Consider the following 6,134-nt stretch of genomic DNA (forward strand, 5'->3'; position numbering starts at 1 on the left):
TCCGCTCCCCTTTCCCCCACCCGTGCCCCAGGTGGTACGTCGGGTCACTTTTCCTCGGCGAGTCGCATAGGTCACCCAGACGAGGCTCGCGGCGGGCAGCAGCACTGCGCATCATCATGGGCTCCTGGACGAGGCATAGGGCCCCAGGTCGGTCCCGGTGGTGCAGCGGGAGAGGGGCGGAGAGGTCATCAGCCGCGAGGCTCACCTCTCCGTTTCCTTCTTCCCTGTTACTCCCCTTGCTCTGCAGTTCCTATTCGGCCCCTGCTTATTGAGAATAACCCATTGTTTCCCCTTCTCTGCCGATTGCCACGCCATGTGCACTGCTTTCATTGTTTTCCCCCTCGTCCGTCCTCCTCCTCACCTCCCCCGTTGCAACCCTTCCCCAGGCCGAATACCCCCCCCCCCCCCAGATGCGCAACGACGCCACACACGCAACGTGTGTCCAACGACCACCAGCGGCAGAAACAGCAGCAGCAACAGCAGGGCAACTCGTTACCATGCCGGCCTGCCTGGGCCTGGGCCTCCGCTCATCCACTCGGGACAAGACCGATCACAACCAGGCCGCGTAGCCGGGCCGGGCCGGGCCGGGCGGGGCGGGGTGTGGTGGGGCACTAAACTGGCCAGTGAGTCCGCAGGCGGGCGCGCGCGCGTGCGCAGAGCCACGACGCAGCCATCTCGCAAGGGGTGTCAATCTCCTACGCCGAGATGCACCATTGTGATATCGAGTCGTTAATTAGCTGACATTTCATACGTGTGTCGTAATTAGGTTGCTGGCGCGCGCGCACACACACACACACACACACACACACACACACACACACACACAAGAAGGCCTGAAGTACACGTAGTGTCGGTCCATACAGAAGAGAAACAAACGAAACCACAATACAATAGCCACACGTCCGATAGGGCACACAGTGATGTCCGTAATTTCGACCCCTCCGTACACGAGTACTCTCTCTCTCTCTCTCCCACACACACGCACACGCACATGCACGCACTTTTGCGCGCGCGCGGCTCCGTTTGGTAACGATAGAGAACCCCGTACCGCGACATAAACATTTTCATTGGCGACTCGCGCGCGCCGGCCTCTGGCCAGGCGCCGCGTCGTGAAACTATTGAGAAATCCCTTCCCCCCGAAAAAAAACATCTCTCCACCAATTTCGTTTTCGTTTTCGCCTCGTCCACCGGCAGGCACGCGCGCGCGCGCGCTGCTGGGGTCAAGCTGGACTGGCGCCGTAGGTGCGGCCGGTCACACTTATCGTATGAAACGCCTTCGAAATGGATTCGCTCTCACTTTTCGTGGATGATTGTCGCGGGCGTGCCGCACGTGATCCCGCGCACGCTCGCTCCTTCGGGGAGGAGGTCCTTCTCGCGTCCGGCCCGACCGCCTCCCGGGCTCGCGTGGGTTGTTTCGCCTCTAATCCTCCCCGGACCGACGAGTGAGGGGACTTTATCCTCCATCAGGCGGCTCATCGTACGGGCCGCAAGGACAGCAGCGCGGGGAGACAACACCGCCGTAACCCGGGCCGGGGGCGGCGGGAGTTACACTCTACGGGGTGGAACCATCGGGCCGGCGCGGCAGCGGGCGGCAGGCTGATGGGATGAGATGCTGTTGTTGATGCGATGCCATCGCACCGGGGAAGAGAAGGGAAGGCCAAAGAAAGCGGCCGGCCTTCGGTCAGCTTGGACGTGGTGTGGACAGAGTACACTACGGCGCACGGCGTTGTTGGGTGACGCGCTGCGGGGAACGGCTTCGGAGTGTACGAGGGCACAGTGTCGTGTCGGGTGTCAGTCACTACGTCCTAGGCAACGATTCCGTTCAACATCCACCTTGGAGTTCACAATAACAAGTTTTGTCTTTTATCACCCCATGCACGAACGCGCGCTTTTTACTCTTTGCAAAATTGAATTGTGTTCTAGATAGTATCATCTTGAGTCAACTTTTGACAGAACTTTAGTGAGCTCTGCTGGTCGTCGTTGTCTGGGATAGAGCCGTTTCGTCATTCAGTTTTACGACTAGAGGTGTGAACCTTGCGGTGTGAACTTTTACAGCCTTTGTCCTGCGCGGTCATTACACTGGAGGGCAAGTTTCAGTGTCTGAAAAGGGCGTTAGCGTGGACAAAGGTATCGAAAGCATTTTTTTCCCCGGCGGGGGGTTTAAGTTTTTCTGACGGCGGGGCGATGTCACTCGATATCACTATGGTGCATCCCGGTGTCGGAGATTGACACCCTACCCTGACTGAGACTGAGACCGGTGTGGGTGGGGGCGTCCATCGATACCACCCCTATTTTTATGACGCGTTGTTTATAAGGGCTCAAAGGGCTTGAAATTCGTATTCGTAGTCCCCTCCCCACGTTACAAGGCACAATAAAGCCAAAAAAGCTAAGTCGTCAGACGTGGCTCTGCTCGGAAATTTTTTATCAGTAACGACTCCCGAACAAGAGAAACCATCGCCCTGTCCTGTCGACGGGTCGAAGCACTGCTGGTGGTGAGCTGGCTGCATACGCCCGCTGCACTCCCGCTGCACACATTAGCCAAGGGGAGAGAAGTGCACATCACGCCCCTTTCTCTCTGGTGACTGAGAGAGAGAGGAGCTGACGGGGACGGGCGGGCTGCCTGAGATGAGCACGTACATGGAGTGCGCGGCTGCGCGGGGCTCGCAAGCGCGCCCGTCCTCCGGCGCGGCCATAGCGCCTCTCCAGGCGCTCCTCCAGGTCACTCCAGACCTCTCCAGGAGGGCGTCCGTGACCTCCCCGCCGCCCCCGCTCGCCCTGCGCTCCGGTGCGCCGCTCAGTTCCGCTTTCGGCGCGATGGAACGGAAGCAATGCGCCAATAACGGCCAAGGCTCGCGGCTCGCGTCGCCCCCAGGCTCAGGCATATCGGCCGTTTAGTGCGAGAGAGAGTGACGGCAGAGTGCGAGGGTGGGGTTGGGGGCGCGCCGTCACGCGTCTCTGTCTCTCTCGCACACGAGCCCGCGGCGGCGGCGACCACTCTCACACTCTCACACTTGTGGTTGGGCCGCGGCACTCGGCGAGGCGGCAGCGGTGCAGAGCCGCCGGCCGTGACCCCCCGCCCGGGGCACGGGGCCACCAGAGTGGCTGCGCCCAGCGAGATCTCGACCGGAGGATGCTGTGCTGGACCAAGTGCTCTCGATCAACGCAACGAGGTGCAACCGCGAGCAGCAAGGCGCAGCACGGCTAGCGCGGTGATGACGCAGCAACGGCTCGGCCCGACAAGATAAAAAAAATGAGAACTTGCAAAAAGATGAGAGGGCGCGGGGGCGCGTCCTTGAAAACCACGGGCACCGCAATAACCCGCGGGAACCCCGTCCGTTGCAGGGGCGGCGCCGGCGGCACGTGCAGGAGCACGGCCAGCATGAGCGCGGAAGAGGAATCAGTATTTGTGGTGGCGCGAGGCTGGACGCCCCTGGCCCGGCGGGGGCGGGACCAGGACGCCCTGACCCGTTTGCGGAAATTGATATTCAAGAGCTGCAACCGAGCGCGCCACAGCAATGCGCTGCAAACGGGGACCGGGCCGAGCCCCGCGGGCACAGCGGAGCGATCGCCTACATACATCACGAGGGGGCACGGCGCACACACACGCTCACGGTCTGCCGATGGGGGTGAACAGAAGCAGCAGCAGAGGACAGAAGCGGGCAGTAGCGGCCAGCAGCAGACTGCAGCGGACTTCAACGGGCAGCAGCGACCACGGTAAAAACAACGTCTCATATTTTGAGGGAAAAGGGAAAACTTTGAGGGCCTTCCGCCTTCCATGTTTGAGGAAAACTTCTCAAAAAATAAGGAAAAACCCCTTATTTTTTGAGGAGACCTCCTCAAAATCTGAGGAGCCTTCCTCAAACCAAGGGAGTTTTCCCTTTGCCCTCAAAAAATGAGACACTGTTTTTACCGTGACTCCGCGGGCACCCACAAAGAATCAATAACCCGTCAAAGCATGGTCGGAAGGACCGTGCGGTACATAGCTCAAGAATTGTGCAGAGTGGCGTAAGATGAATTCCTCCCAAACAGGGTGTTATAGTGTACGACCCGAAGTTTCGCAGCTTTGCGTCCTGGTTCGGGGCGAATGCGCAAATGGCGCCAACCCACAAGTTTCTGGCGGCGAATGCAATCTTCAACAGTTCCGACAGTACCATGCAAAATCAGAAGCCCCAGAAAGGTCGTTATGCGGTCAACATTAGGTTATTATCAGTTTTCTAACGGCCAGGAAACTCAAAATTCAGGCAAAAAAATCTCCCACCGTGATCTCGATTTACAGTCAAAAACTGCAACTGGCTCCACCGCATACGTGATGTTTACCTGTTGCCTTCTGTTCCATCATCACATGTATGAGGGGAAAAAATGTAACAACGCTCGACTGAGAAATAAACAAGTCGAGGTTATTGCGAGCAGCGCATCAATGCCGTTACACACATATTTTTTTTGCCTGCTCCTCGGTGCGGCCGCCGGCAGTAGCACACGTTTGCACCTCCCCCCCCCCTCCCCTCTCCGTCCCGCCCGCTGACCCGTTGCGTCACCCCGCCTGATGTAAACTCATCATATCAGAATGCCGTACTTGTGGAGCGGAGCAGAGCGGCTGGAGACGGACCGCAATTAGAGAGAAGCGACCATGATGGGTCCCCTCCAATCCTCTCTCCGGACGTGTGCTTTGTGCAGGAGTGTAGAGTGCACATGATCGCGACGAGCAGCGTGCTGGTGCTGGTTACGAGGGGTCCTTTACGAAAAGCGGAAACCAATATTCCTGTTTTTTCTTGATTTTTACTAATTGTTATTGTGTGTTTTTTTTCTGATTTTTCCTGATTTCTTGGGGGGTGTAGTACAGTGTACTCTTATTTTTTTAAAGCAAGAATCGATTATGAAAGCAGATGATACAAATTTAAAAATAGGTCTGTGTTCTAATTTTCTATAATATTTAGCTGTTATTTGTTTAGGGAAACGTGTTACTTGCAACCTTGATATTCGGCGGAATATACACGTATGTGGCGGTGGGCAGAGCGGCCGGCGTCGGTGGACCAGTATTGTTGGGCAGGGGGCGTGGCGCAGTATTGTTAGCAAATGTAAGGGAAGGGGCCTAGCGCGACACTCGGGCACTCGGACACTACTCCCTCAGCGCCAGTTTTCTGGTCTCCGCTTGGTATTGACACGGCAGTAAAATCTAGCTGACACCTTAAATTTGCTTATATATTCTTTACGTTTAGTCAAAGGGCATTTGAGGTATTATCTGAGGACCCCTTGGCTTTGTCGCAAGAGTGCGGCCGCTGCGGAGGAGGTCCACGAAGGTCCAGAGGTCGTCACCAACGGTCTGCTAAACGAATCTTATATTGCAACTCCACCTTATTGTCAGTGAGACGCGGGGGGGGGGGGGGCTCAAATTTTCAGCCAAGCCTTTCCATACGGGCGAACACTATTGGCTGTCTGGCATGCAGTTGGCAATAGTTTGCAAGTTTCTTTGCGCGCGATGGTGAGGTATAACACGGTTAGGTGGGTGAGGGATCACGCGGAAAGCACGTCCGTCATTCGCCGTTACGAAACTGCCAAAGTTCAGCCAATGCAAGCTCCCTTCGCGCCTGACGGGTAGGCAACATCCCGCCTGCAGCGCATGCGTGCACTGCGGCGCGGCCTACCCCGAGTGTCACAGGCGCCTAGCTTCTGTAAATTTGCATTATGAATTTGAGAAAAAACGAAGTACTTTCTACGATCCCTTAAGGAAAGGCGGTAGTCGCGAAGGAGGTCCTCCATCGGGGCCGCCTTTGGGCCCCCGTCAGACACATTTTACACGACAAATACCCGCTCTTGCCACTCTCCTCTTTAATACTTTCACTCTGTCTGGTGCGGACCCTGGGCCATCGTCGAGTCAGCGGGTCAGCAGGTTGGTCCGGGTCCATGTAAGCCCCGGCGCCGGCCCCCGGCCCGGCCCGGCCCCGGTGTGGCGATGCGACCGTCCAGCTGGCCGGCGAGCTGGCGTCATGGTGTGGGTGGGCGGCTGTGGATGTTGCTGTATCTGAACCAGTCGCTTCCTCGAAGCGAAACCGGCCACCTTGTACACAGAAAATGGTTTCCTTGCAAAATCAGAAGGAAATTTTTCTCTCGTCCCAAAGTAATTTTCTTTGTTTAAC

This window comes from Frankliniella occidentalis, unplaced genomic scaffold, assembly GCF_000697945.3.
Source record: "Frankliniella occidentalis isolate FOCC.00 unplaced genomic scaffold, Focc_3.1 Scaffold30, whole genome shotgun sequence".
NCBI classification, from domain to species: domain Eukaryota; kingdom Metazoa; phylum Arthropoda; class Insecta; order Thysanoptera; family Thripidae; genus Frankliniella; species Frankliniella occidentalis.